This window comes from Oncorhynchus mykiss, chromosome 18 (assembly GCF_057628025.1).
Source record: "Oncorhynchus mykiss isolate SJ-2025 chromosome 18, ASM5762802v1, whole genome shotgun sequence".
In the NCBI taxonomy this organism is placed as follows: Eukaryota; Metazoa; Chordata; class Actinopteri; order Salmoniformes; family Salmonidae; genus Oncorhynchus; species Oncorhynchus mykiss.
Genome location: NC_143039.1, coordinates 43,121,549 through 43,132,847, shown reverse-complemented (window position 1 = coordinate 43,132,847; position 11,299 = coordinate 43,121,549). Strand labels below are relative to the sequence as shown.

At 40.9% G+C, this 11,299-nt stretch overlaps 1 long non-coding RNA gene across 1 annotated transcript; it reads right to left on the bottom strand.

The window, feature by feature from the left end:
* Window positions 1-2,730: 2,730 nt before the first annotated feature.
* On the bottom strand, window positions 2,731-5,636 carry LOC149975516 (uncharacterized). Its single transcript, XR_016488483.1, has 2 exons — window positions 5,379-5,636; window positions 2,731-3,600 (listed from the first exon to the last, which is right to left on the bottom strand). It is a non-coding gene; the product is annotated as an uncharacterized LOC149975516 (long non-coding RNA).
* Between the last annotated feature and the right edge of the window lie 5,663 nt (window positions 5,637-11,299).

Below are 11,299 nucleotides of genomic sequence, written 5' to 3'. Positions count from 1 at the left end.
GTGGTGATTCCCTATGAACTGCCACTGGCACAGGAGAGAGCTGTCCATAACACATCCACTAAAATCAGCTTTCCAAACATGACTCTTTTGGGGTGAAGTTCCCATTGCGTATATAAATCGCTCCAAAACACACATTCCTATACAAAAGGTGCAGAGAGATGCATTCTATAAGCTATAAAAGTGATACGGTAACAACTGTATGTGCTCTCCTCTCACCTGTGCTAACCCTTCGTGCTACCTATGACTCCAACATACAGTGCCTTGCGAAAGTATTCGGCCCCCTTGAACTTTGCGACCTTTTGCCACATTTCAGGCTTCAAACATAAAGATATAAAACTGTATTTTTGTGTGAAGAATCAACAACAAGTGGGACACAATCATGAAGTGGAACGACATTTATTGGATATTTCAAACTTTTTTAACAAATCAAAAACTGAAAAATTGGGCGTGCAAAATTATTCAGCCCCTTTACTTTCAGTGCAGCAAACTCTCTCAGGAAGTTCAGTGAGGATCTCTGAATGATCCAATGTTGACCTAAATGACTAATGATGATAAATACAATCCACCTGTGTGTAATCAAGTCTCCGTATAAATGCACCTGCACTGTGATAGTCTCAGAGGTCCGTTAAAAGCGCAGAGAGCATCATGAAGAACAAGGAACACACCAGGCAGGTCCGAGATACTGTTGTGAAGAAGTTTAAAGCCGGATTTGGATACAAAAAGATTTCCCAAGCTTTAAACATCCCAAGGAGCACTGTGCAAGCGATAATATTGAAATGGAAGGAGTATCAGACCACTGCAAATCTACCAAGACCTGGACGTTCCTCTAAACTTTCAGCTCATACAAGGAGAAGACTGATCAGAGATGCAGCCAAGAGGCCCATGATCACTCTGGATGAACTGCAGAGATCTACAGCTGAGGTGGGAGACTCTGTCCATAGGACAACAATCAGTCGTATATTGCACAAATCTGACCTTTATGGAAGAGTGGCAAGAAGAAAGCCATTTCTTAAAGATATCCATAAAAAGTGTTGTTTAAAGTTTGCCACAAGCCACCTGGGAGACACACCAAACATGTGGAAGAAGGTGCTCTGGTCAGAAGAAACCAAAATTGAACTTTTTGGCAACAATGCAAAACGTTATGTTTGGCGTAAAAGCAACACAGCTGAACACACCATCCCCACTGTCAAACATGGTGGTGGCAGCATCATGGTTTGGGCCTGCTTTTCTTCAGCAGGGACAGGGAAGATGGTTAAAATTGATGGGAAGATGGATGGAGCCAAATACAGGACCATTCTGGAAGAAAACCTGATGGAGTCTGCAAAAGACCTGAGACTGGGACGGAGATTTGTCTTCCAACAAGACAATGATCCAAAACATAAAGCAAAATCTACAATGGAATGATTCAAAAATAAACATATCCAGGTGTTAGAATGGCCAAGTCAAAGTCCAGACCTGAATCCAATCGAGAATCTGTGGAAAGAACTGAAAACTGCTGTTCACAAATGCTCTCCATCCAACCTCACTGAGCTCGAGCTATTTTGCAAGGAGGAATGGGAAAAAAATTCAGTCTCTCGATGTGCAAAACTGATAGAGACATACCCCAAGCGACTTACAGCTGTAATCGCAGCAAAAGGTGGCGCTACAAAGTATTAACTTAAGGGGGCTGAATAATTTTGCACGCCCAATTTTTCAGTTTTTGATTTGTTAAAAAAGTTTGAAATATCCAATAAATGTCGTTCCACTTCATGATTGTGTCCCACTTGTTGTTGATTCTTCACAAAAAAATACAGTTTTATATCTTTATGTTTGAAGCCTGAAATGTGGCAAAAGGTCGCAAAGTTCAAGGGGGCCGAATACTTTCGCAAGGCACTGTATGTCCTCTAGTGTACATAAGTCAAAATAACCCTTGACAGACAACACAACTCATAAACAGGCCAAAATGGCTATTATTTGTTTTTTATGACAAAACCATCAGTACCATAAATATAGTTATTCTGCTATGAATTGGTAAACAAACAGAGGTTGCATACTGCCACCTATAATATGTTGTTTGAACAGGCATAAAGCCAAGGTTTGACGATTTACTTGGATGGAATTGTGTGATCCTTCCTTACCCTGTAGGAAGTCCCACCCAGTTGTCAACTTCAAAATGGTTAAGTCCTCAATATCACTGCCCATGCTAAAATGGGCTTCGGGGCCCAAGTCCTCTATCTCTGTGATGGAAACGCCTTTGGTGGGAAAATGTGCATGTTTTTTTTTAATGCAGATTTGAGAATATTATCATGAAAATCTGTTGCCAATTGGATGGAATGCTTATGATGACCATCATGCCATATTTCCATGATCATGAAATACACTGAACAAAAATATAAACGCAACATGTAAAGTGTTCTCATGTTTCATGAGCTGACATACGCAAAAAAATCTGATTTCTCACCCCATTTCTAGCCTAGTGGTTAGAGCGTTGGACTAGTAACCGGAAGGTTGCAAGGTCAAACCCCCCAGCTGACAAGGTACAAATCTGTCGTTCTGCCCCTGAACAGGCAGTTAACCCACTGTTCCTAGGCTGTCATTGAAAATAAGAATTTGTTCTTAACTGACTTGCCTAGTTAAATAAAGGTAAAAAAATTAAAAATAAATAAAAAGGGTTTGGGTAGCAGCTTGGACATTTGTTTTGTTGATCCCAGACTTTTTTCTGAATTTTTTTCTGAAATGAGGACAATGTACATCTGTCAATATGAACACAAAAGGCGAATTGTTTAATATCATACACATACCATCATGTCATATTATGTGAATCATCATTCCAGAATGAGGTTAGGAAGCAGAGGGTTATTTTGGATATTAAATTGTCTACCCCAGGAACAAGATCAATAAACTGATAAAGAATGCTGATTCAGTTATTGGAGTTAGTTATTGGCCTGACTCTGGAGGTAATGACAGAGCAGAGAAACAGACAGAAACTGGAAATCTGTACAGTACATATAATGACTGTAGAAGTACTTTTAGCAACTGTCTTGGAATGCCAAAGTGCTCAACAGAAAGACTTAGGATGTTCGTTTTACCTCAAATCAAATGTATATAGCCCTTCTTACATCAGCTGATATCTCAGTGCAGTACAGAAACCCAGCCTAAAACCCCAAACAATGCAGGTGTAGAAGCACGGTGCCTAGGAAAAACTCCCTAGAAAGGCCAAAACCTAGGAGGAAACCTAGAGAGAAACCAGGCTATGAGGGGTGGCCGGGTGGAGATTATAACAGAACATGGCCAAGATGTTCAAATGTTCATAAATGACCAGCATGGTCAAATAATAATAATCACAGTGGTTGTCGAGGGTGCAACAGGTCAGCACCTCAGAAGTAAATGTCAGTTGGCTTTTCATAGCCGATCATTGAGAGGATCTCTACCGCTCCTGCTGTCTCTAGAGAGTTTAAAACAGCAGGTCTGGGACAGGTAGCTCATCAGGTGAACAGGTCAGGGTTCCATAGCTGCAGGCAGAACAGTTGAAACTGGAGCAGCAGCACGGCCAGGTGGACTGGAGACAGCAAGGAGTCATCATGCCAGGTAGTCCTGAGGCATGGTCCTAGTGCTCAGGTCCTCCGAGAGAGAGAAATAAAGAAATAATTAGATAGAGCATACTTAAATTCACACAGGACACAGGATAAGACAGGAGAAATACTCCAGATATAACAGACTAACCCTAGCCCCCCGACACATAAACTACTGGAGGCTTCGACAGGAGGGGTCCTAAGGCATAAGTTCCTAAGGCATGCCTAATGCATTTGTTTTTTTATGAGCGTACTTGAGGGGTTGTAGGCCTATGGTTTATTATATAGTTTCGATATATTGATAGTAATATATTATTATTAAGCTCCCACTTCTGCCCTACAAAGGCAAAACGAAGGAACTACGCAATTTTTTGTGTGTTCAAAATCATCAAACATCAAATCATTTTTCAGTCTAGCAGAGAGCAATTTCTGATAATCCGTTATATATTCTAATCAACTGGCTTGTTCTTGTGTCAGGAAACCATTACAGCAGATCAAAGATGTTTTACAAAATTCGTAGTTACTGCGTTTTGTCTTTGTAAGGCATTCTTGCCAAAGTCATAGAGTGTTATTGGTTGCACTATTGTCCGGGTCACATCCCTATTGCCCCTGTAGACTTGGACAGTAAGGCTTCCTAGTCTAGGCCACTGATGCTGTCCCAGTGCACAAACTTAAGCTACAACAGTCATTCTGTGTTTTACCTGATCGTCAATTAAGATAGTGAACTATGTTGAATATAGCAACTCTCAGAAAGAGAGTTGTAAATCAGGTTTTAAATGGTTCAATCTGGAACTTTTTTTAGAGGGTTCCCCTAGAAGCACATATGGTGCCCCATAGCAGTGTGAATTACATCTCAACATACTGTCGACAATGTTTCACTGGCAACTACTAAGGCTCAAAATATTTTCACATTTTTCTCTCTGATCATTCGAATGGTTGTGCAGACCAGTCATTTTTATGTTGGACATGCCAATAAATGAACTAGCTACACTATCACAGGTCTAATTAAAATGCTAAATACAATTGTTTCTTCTATTATTATACATTATATGCAGAACAATAGTTCACTGTAAATTGTTTTTTCTTAAGTTTGTTGCAGAATTCAACATAATTAAGTTGATTAATTATATTACAAATGACAACACGGTCAGTTCCGGTACAACGGAATCATGGCCGATTGAGTTACAGTCTGTCACTCATAGCCCACCACTTAAATAATTAAATAAATAAACAATTAGCTAAAAAGTATGTCCATGTGCTTACACGATTGATATTATTGATTATCTTTTTACATAAATGTAACAACAGCGAGTAGATTTTTTAACAGCTAGCTAAAACATGTTTCCGGGAACCACCAACAATGGCCAGGGCGAATAAAGATCACTTCCAGTATACAAGATGATAACGTAATACACATAACTGAATCAAATAAAAGTCTAGAATTATGCGGCTGAAATACAGAAAACATTAGATTGGTCATTTCTTATCCGATAACTTGCCTCGCTTTCACTGTAAAATAGCTAGCTATGTTTATTTGTACTAATAGCACAAACTCCAAGAACATCGAGGGATTCAGAAGGGGCGTGGCATTGATGGAGTTTGTGCTATTAGTATATTTTAATTTGTACATATAGTACATAATCTTGTTGCTAACATAAAAACTATCGACCTATATCGAATCTCCCATTCCTCTCAAAAATGTTAGAAAAAGCTGTGGCGCAGAAACTCACTGCCTTCCTGAAGCCAAATAATGTATACAAAATGCTTCAGTCTGGTTTTAGACCCCATCATAACACTAAGACTGCACTCGTGAAGGTGGTAATTTACCTTTTAATGGCGTCCGACCAAGGCTATGCCCCTGTCCTCGTTCTCCTAGACCATTGGTTCCCAAACTTTTATAGTCCTGTACCCCTTCAAACATTCAACCTCCAGCTGCGTACCCCCTCTAGCACCAGGGTCAGCGCACTCAAATGTTGTTGTTTTTTGCCACCATTGTAAGCCTGCCGCACACACACTATACGATACATTTATTAAACATAAGAATGAGTGTGAGTTTTTGTCACAACCCGGCTCGTGGGAAGTGACAGAGAGCTCTTATTGGACCAGGGCACAAATAATAATATAATAATAATCAATAATTTTTCTCTTTATTTAGCCATCTTACATATAAAACATTAGTTGTGGGATCCTGTGTTTTACATTATATTCCTTACCATATATATATATATGATTAAATATTATCTGATGTTGGTTTGTGTGAGGTGTCTGCATTTGTGCACTGGAGCATCATTATGAGATTAAACAACTGCTTGCTACTTGCCTGTTTGTGTGTGACAAGAACTGAGTAACATGGTGTGACCTGCATGTTGCAAAACTGTAAATAACAGCCCAGCAGATGCTTTGTCCTTGTGTTTGTATGTAACAATATTGAGCACATGGTGTGACTTGCTGTATCTTACAAAGTTGTGATAGGGAGGGGTGGTCATCACGAGGTTTAACTGAGATGGAAAAATACTGAACAACACAATAGTAGGAACTGAGCAATTGTTATAACTAGGGGGTGATACCAGAACAGTAAGAATCTATACATCGACGGAGGGAGGACTCCAAGAAGCGCCAAGAGGCGGGGACCCGCCTTAGTGCCTGCAATAAGCTGAGCAAGTTTAAACCACACCCAGCCTCTACTGTGATAGGCCAACAGACAGGTTGGAACAATGTCTATCACAGTATAAGAACACTGTTTACATACATCTTGTCAGTTCCCTGTTCTGCCCTGCGTGGTATTACAGTGAGCCCGTATATACACGAAAGTTGCATTTGCCATTTATTACTTAGCTAATAAAAAATACATAGGATACAATCGGTGACTCATTGTTATATTTATCCTGATACCAGATTCAAATTTACGCAATTCTAACATTGTTCATTGAAAATTGTGAATAACTCACCACAGTTTAATGAGAAGGGTGTGCTTGAAAGGATGCACATAACTCTGCATTGTTGGGTTGTATTGGAGAGAGTCTCAGTCTTAAATCATTTTCCACACACAGTCTGTGCCTGTATTTAGTTTTCATGCTAGTGAGGGCCAAGAATCCACTCTCACATAGGTACATGGTTGCAAAGGGCATCAGTGTCTCAACAGTGCGATTTGCCAAGGCAAGAAACTCTGAGCGCAGCCCAATCCAGAAATCTGGCAGTGGCTTCTGATTAAATTCAATTTTCAACTGTATACAGTACCAGTCAAAGGTTTGGACATTCCTACTCATTCAAGGGCTTTTCTTTATTTTTTACTATTTTCTACAAAACTATAAAATAACACATATGGGATCATGTAGTAACTAAAAAAGTGTTAAATAACTCAAAATATATTTTATATTTGAGATTCTTCAAAGTAGCCACCCTTGGCATAATCTCAACCAGCTTCATGAGGTAGTCACCTAGAATGCATTTCAATTAACAGGTGTAAAAGTTAATTTGTGGAATTTCTTTCCTTCTTAATGCATTTGAGCCAATCAGTTGTGTTGTGACAAGGTAGGGCTGGTATACAGAAGATAGCTCTATTTGGTAAAAGACCAAGTCCATATTATAACAAGAACAGCTCAAATAAACAACAGTCCATCATTACTTTAAGACATGAAGGTCAGTCAAAATGAAACATTTCAATAACTTTGAAAGTTTGTTAAAGTGCAGTCACAAAAACCATCAAGCGAAACTGAAACTGAAACTGGCTCTCATGAGGACCGCCACAGAAAAGGAAGACCCAGAGTTACCTCTGCTGCAGGGGATAAGTTCATTAGAGTTACCAGCCACAGAAATTGCAGCTCAAATAAACGCTTCACAGAGTTCGACACATCTCAACATCAACTGTTCAGAAGAGACTGTGTGAATCAGGCCTTTATGGTCGAATTGTTGCAAAGAAACCACTACTAAAGGACACCAATAATAAGAAAAGACCAAACCTGGACCAAGAAACACGAGCAATGGACATTAGACCGGTGTAAATCTGTCCATTGTTCTGATGAGTCCAAATTTGAGAATGAGTCCATGCAACTTATGAAGCAAATTTTTCAGAATACTTTCTGAAGGCACTGTACACAGTACTACCAGATACAAGGACAAGACACCAGCGCTCTCAAACAGGTAACCCAGTTAACAACAAAAATTCCCACAACTTTAGAGAACATTCCCTCAAGAGTCTCATTAGGTCATTAACTAAAGTTTTTCCAAGAGAACCTTCTCTTAATGTCAAATACAACTTACCCAGAATGTGATTACGATGTTCTGGGAACTTATATATACAGTTGAAGTCAGAAGTTTACATACACCTTAGCCAAATACATTTAAACTCAGTTTTTCACAATTCCTGACATTTGATCCCAGTAAAAATTCCCTGCTTTAGGTCAGTTAGGATCCCCACTTTATTTTAAGAATGTGAAATAATATTAGAGAGTGATTTATTTCAGCTTTTATTTCTTTCGTCACATTCTCAGTGGGTCAGAAGTTTACATACACTCAATTAGTATTTGGTAGCATTGCCTTTAAATGGTTTAACTTGGGTCAAGTGTTTCAGGTAGCCTTCCACAAGCTTCCCACAATAAATTCGGTGAATTTTGGCACATTCCTCCTGACAGAGCTGGTGTAACTGAGTCAGGTTTGTAGGCCTCCTTGCTCGTACACGCTTTTCAGTTCTGCCCACACATTTTTTATAGGATTGAGGTCAGGGCTTTGTGATGGCCACTCCAATACCTTGAGTTTGTTGTCCTTAAGCCATTTTGCCACAACTTTGGAAGTATGCTTGGGGTCATGATCCATTTGGAAGACCCATTTGCGACCAAGCTTTAACTTCCTGACTGATGTCTTGAGATGTTGCTTCAATATATCCACATAATTTTCCTGCTTCATGATTCCATCTATTTTGTGAAATGCACAAGTCCCTCCTGCAGCAAAGCACCCCCACAACATGATGCTGCCACCCCCGTGCTTCACGGTTGGGATGGTGTTCTTCTGCTTGCAAGCCTCCCCCTTTTTCCTCCAAACATAACGATGGTCGTTATGGCCAAACAGTTCTATTTTTGTTTCATCAGACCAGAGGACATTTCTCCAAAAAGTACGATCTTTGTCCCCATGTGCAGTTGCAAACCGTAGTCCGTCTTTTTTTATGGCAGTTTTGGAGCAGTGGCTTCTTTCTTGCTGAGCGGCCTTTCAGGTTATGTCGATATAGGACTCGTTCTACTGTGGATATAGATACTTTTGTACCTATTTCCTCCAGCATCTTCACAAGGTCCTTTGCTGTTGTTCTGGGATTGATTTGCACTTTTCACACCAAAGTACGTTAATCTCTAGGAGAGAGAATGCGTCTCCTTCCTGAGCGATATGACGGCTGCGTGGTCCCATGGTGTTTATACTTGCGTACTATTGTTTGTACAGATGAACATGGTACCTTCAGGAGTTTGGAAATTGCTCCCGAGTATGAACCAGACTTGTGGAGGTCTACAATTTTTTTTCTGAGGTATTGGCTGATTTCTATTTGATTTACCCATGATGTCAAGCAAAGGGTCACTGAGTTTGAAGGTAGGCCTTGAAATACATCCACAGGTACACCTCCAACTGACTCAAATGATGTCAGTTAGCCTATCAGAAGCTTCTAAAGCCAAGCTGTTTAAAGGAACAGTCAACTTAGTGTATGTAAACATCTGACCCACTGGAATTGTGATACAGTGAATTATAAGTGAAATAATCTGTCTGTAAACAATTGTTTTTAAAAATGACTTGTGTCATGTAGACTTGCCAAAACTATAGTTTGTTAACAAGAAATGTGTGGAGTGGTTGACTCCAACCTAAGTATATGTAAACTGTATATACACTGCTCAAAAAAATAAAGGGAACACTTAAACAACACAATGTAACTCCAAGTCAATCACACTTCTGTGAAATCAAACTGTCCACTTAGGAAGCAACACTGATTGACAATAAATTTCACATGTTGTTGTGCAAATGGAATAGACAACAGGTGGAAATTATAGGCAATTAGCAAGACACCCCCAATAAAGGAGTGGTTCTGCAGGGGGTGACCACAGACCACTTCTCAGTTCCTATGCTTCCTGGCTGATGTTTTGGTCACTTTTGAATGGTGGCGGTGCTTTCACTCTAGTGGTAGCATGAGACGGAGTCTACAACCCACACAAGTGGCTCAGGTAGTGCAGCTCATCCAGGATGGCACATCAATGCGAGCTGTGGCAAGAAGGTTTGCTGTGTCTGTCAGCGCATGGAGGCGCTACCAGGAGACAGGCCAGTACATCAGGAGACGTGGAGGAGGCCGTAGGAAGGCAACAACCCAGCAGCAGGACCGCTACCTCCGCCTTTGTGCAAGGAGGAGCAGGAGGAGCACTGCCAGAGCCCTGCAAAATGACATCCAGCAGGCCACAAATGTGCATGTGTCTGCTCAAATGGTCAGAAACAGACTCCATGAGGGTGGTATGAGGGCCCGACATCCACAGGTGTGGGTTGTGCTTACAGCCAAACACCGTGCAGGACGTTTGGCATTTGCCAGAGAACACCAAGATTAGCAAATTTGCCACTGGTGCCCTGTGCTCTTCACAGATGAAAGCAGGTTCACACTGAGCATGTGACAGACGTGACAGAGTCTGGAGACGCCGTGGAGAACGTTCTGCTGCCTGCAACATCCTCCAGCATGACCGGTTTGGCGGTGGGTCAGTCAAAGTGTGGGGTGGCATTTCTTTGGTGGGCCGCACAGCCCTCCATGTGCTCGCCAGAGGTAGCTTGACTGCCATTAGGTACCGAGATGAGATCCTCAGACCCCTTGTGAGACCATATGCTGGTGCGGTTGGCCCTGGATTCCTCCTAATGCAAGACAATGCTAGACCTCATGTGGCTGGAGTGTGTCAGCAGTTCCTGCAAGAGGAAGGCATTGATGCTATGGACTGGCCCGCCCGTTCCCCAGACCTGAATCAAATTGAGCACATCTGGGACATCATGTCTCGCTCCATCCACAGACTGTCCAGGAGTTGGCGGATGCTTTAGTCCAGGTCTGGGAGGAGATCCCTCAGGAGACCATCCGCCACCTCACCAAGAGCATGCCCAGGCGTTGTAGGGAGGTCATACAGGCACGTGGAGGCCACACACACTACTGAGCCTCATTTTGACTTGTTTTAAGGACATTCCATCAAAGTTGGATCAGCCTGTAGTGTGGTTTTCCACTTTAATTTTGAGTGTGACTCCAAATCCAGACCTCCATGGGTTGATAAATTTGATTTCCATTGATAATTTTTGTGTGATTTTGTTGTCAGCACATTCAACTATGTAAAGAAAAAAGTATTTCATAAGAATATTTCATTCATTCAGATCTAGGATGTGTTATTTTAGTGTTCCCTTTATTTTTTTGAGCAGTGTATATTTTCTAGACACATTTCATGGGAACATTGCAAGAACATTCATTTGTCCAATTTTCTGTGTATCAGTATCAGCCTGATGGTCTCAAAGAAACGCCCCCCCCCCCCACAAAAAAAATCATTACACATCACGCCTCGTTACTAAGCCCCTGATTGGTAAATCACTAATCCATTCACAGCTCTATTTCTATTGGCAAGGTTAGGGATATTCTTACACACAGTGCTTTTAACTTACAGTGTAGTGCTTTTAACTTGCATATTTGACACACATGATTACATTGTGCATGTTCATTTATACAGTAATTATTAATGAACATGTCTTCACCAAGGATTTGAACT